This window comes from Orycteropus afer, unplaced genomic scaffold (genome assembly GCF_000298275.1).
Source record: "Orycteropus afer afer isolate SDZICR_OR568_19922 unplaced genomic scaffold, OryAfe1.0 scaffold00055, whole genome shotgun sequence".
NCBI classification, from domain to species: Eukaryota; Metazoa; Chordata; class Mammalia; order Tubulidentata; family Orycteropodidae; genus Orycteropus; species Orycteropus afer.
Genome location: NW_006921642.1, coordinates 5,529,696 through 5,532,817, shown reverse-complemented (window position 1 = coordinate 5,532,817; position 3,122 = coordinate 5,529,696). Strand labels below are relative to the sequence as shown.

Sequence of the window (3,122 nt, the reverse complement as noted above, 5' to 3'; positions counted from 1 at the left end):
ATTGAGTTGTAAGAATGCTATATAAATTCTAGATATAAGTCCCTAATTGGATATGTGTTTTGCAAATATCTTTTCTCAGTCAATGTATTCTCTTTTCATTTTCTTAAAAATGTTTTCTGAAATGCAAGTTTACAATTTTTGAATTTTAATGAGATCCAATTTAACTTATTTTTTTTTGTTTTAAAACTTGTGCCTGTCATTGTCATGTCTAAGATATATTTGTCTAACCCAAGTCCCAAAGATCTTCTCTTATCTTGCGTTAATTTTGGTAGGTGGTGTGAAGTGTAGGTATAAGTTCATCTTTTTGCATGTGGATGTCTAATTGCCCCAGCATTATTTGTTGAAAGATAGTTTTATCTTTTCTCAATAAATTGCTATGGAACCTTTCTTCAAAATTGAATGACTACAAAAATAAGGATTTATTTCTGGATTCTCAATTCTGTTCCACTTTTTCTGTATGCCGATCCTAATGCCAGTTCCACACTTTTTTGAGAACTGATGATTCATAGTAAATTTTGTAACTGGTACATGAAATTTCTCTGACATTGTTCTTCTTTCCCCTAATTGTTTTGCCTTTTTTAGGTGTTTTACATTTCCATATATACTTCATGATTTTTTTGTCAATTTCTGTAAAAATAAAACTCTTCTGGAGGTTTGATAGAGATTGAGTTGACTCTACTAATCATTTTGGGGAGAATTGCTCTCTTAACAATACTGATATTGAGTCCTACAACCCAACTAACAAATAATTAGGATGTATCTTCATTTATTTAGATCTTCAATTTATCTCAGCAAACTTTGATCATTTTCAGTGTACACTTTGATTTTATAATTTATTCAGAAGGACATCTTTTAAAAGCCATTATAATGTAAATTTATTCTTATTTTAATTTTCAGATCATTCATTGCTCATAAACATATATTATTTTTGTGATCTGTCTGATAAGGTAGGAACAAACGTTCTGGCTACACATATGGACAGTCAGAAAAAAACAAACCCACTGCCATGGAATCAATTCTTACTCACATGATTCTGTAGGAGAAAGTAGAAATGCCCCATAGAATTTCCCAGGCTGTAAATGTTATAGTTTGTTGTTGTTGTTGTTGAGAGCATACAGAGCAGAACATATACTCACTCACCAATTTCTGCATGTACAATTCAGTGACATTGTTTACATTTTTTGATTGTTCAACCATTGTCACCCTCCTTTTCTGAGTTGCTCCCCCTCATTCACAAAATCTCACTGCTTCCTAAATTTCCTATCTAGTCTTTAGAGTTGCTATTATCAATTTGATCTCAGATAGATAGATCTTAAAAAGCACAATTCTCAAAGCAGATTCTGTCCTTATGTCACCAAACTATTCTTTGATCTTAAGAAGACGTCAGGAGATATGTTTGGTTTAAAGATTGTTTCAGGCCTTCTGGGGCTCATTCAGCCTCCATGATTCCAGAAAATCTGGGGTCTATGAGAATTTTAAATTGTTTTTCATTTTCCCTCTTTTGATCAGAACTATTCTATTAAATATTTGATTGAAACATTCAGTAATGGTAGCCAAGCACCATCCATTTCTTCTAGACTCATGGCAAAGAAAGTAGGTTATTCATAGAGGCAATTAGCCACACATTCTAGTTCTTCCTCCTGTTCCTGACTCTCCTTTGTTTTCTGTTGCTGCAGGTGAATAGAGACCGATTGTTGTGCCTGGGATAGCAACTTGCAAGCTTTTAAGATACCAGGCACTATGCAGCATCCTAGGAGATAGAGCAGAAGAACTAAACACATTAAGACACTTAATTAGTATATCCCATGAAACAATGTCCCTAAACTACCAACCTAAGGAATAAATTCCCATGAGGTGTTTGTACATAAGGCACCTCAGCAGCTGCTTTTATTTTTTATGGTCATGTCATAAATATATCTATCACACATTTGCCAATTCAATTTTTTACTATCATACAACTTATTGATAGGCATTACATTAATTAGCTGTACAACTCTACCCTTAATCAATGTGATTTTTCTATCACAGTAAACTGAAACTCAGTACTCCTTAAAAAATATGGACCACTTCACAAATTAGCAAGCAATCCTTGTATAGGGGTGATAATACCTTTCTCTATACTGTTGGAATTTTAGAATATGTGCTGCTGAAGAGAGCACCATAAATGTTTTCCTGAGAGACTAAAGAGTTTAGTGGCTAAGTGTAAGATTCTGGAGTTCCATTTTAGGTTATCACCATGAGCAGATTTCTTATCCTCTAAGTACTCCAATTTCTCATTTATAAATGCATATGAGAATACTTACCTCCTAGAATGTTTGTGAGGGGTAAAGAAGTCAGATTACTTAGATCAATGCTTAACGCTTAATAAGTGACCAATAAACAATTATGTTTTTTTTTTTTTTCCTTCTTTTTTTTTCTTCTTCCTCCTGCCCTTCTTCCCTTCCTTTCTTCCCCCTTTATTTTCCTCTTTCTTTGGTACTGTATTTCACCATACCGGTAGGTTCATATCAGAATTGCCTCCAAAAAGAACTTCTTTTGAACAGTACATCCTCTCAAAAACTGTGATCCCAACCTCAGTATAGTTTCTACTTTTACTTCCGAGAGTTTTCCAGTTATCGATACTGCCTCCTCACAGTCAATCTCTAGCTTCTGCTACATGCCTTCAAGTTTTTCTCTCTCTTGCTTCCAAATCATAACTCAGGTGCAATTTGGGGCAGCCTTGCCCATTAGAGCTTCATTTCTCAACCCTTGTGACTTCACCATCCTCCTTCATGTTTTCTACATATCTTGATTTTAGTCTCCACCTCTGCATCTGCATGCAATGTTTTAATTTGACTTTGTACCAGTTGATATGCATTTCTGGACTCCTTTACTATTTATTCCTAAAAATACAATCACACTCATATTTCTATGCATATAATAACTTCATTGAAGGCTCAGGAAGTTACAGGGAAAGCTTGTATCACATATTGCGGGATGCTTGCAGTTTTGCTGCTGGTTGTCCGTCATTCTTCACTTTGCTACAGTCTTTATTGACTAATACAGAGAGGGTTGCTCTTTCCTCCTCCCAATTATTGTGGGAAGAAGTTCAGGCCAAACACACTTACCTTCCCCAACCTCTA

The 3,122-nt window shown here is 34.8% G+C and overlaps 1 non-coding gene across 1 annotated transcript; it reads right to left on the bottom strand.

Moving 5' to 3' along the window:
* Window positions 1-2,052: 2,052 nt before the first annotated feature.
* Window positions 2,053-2,159, bottom strand: LOC122149858. The gene has a single exon (XR_006163369.1). It is a non-coding gene; the product is annotated as a U6 spliceosomal RNA (small nuclear RNA).
* Window positions 2,160-3,122: the final 963 nt, after the last annotated feature.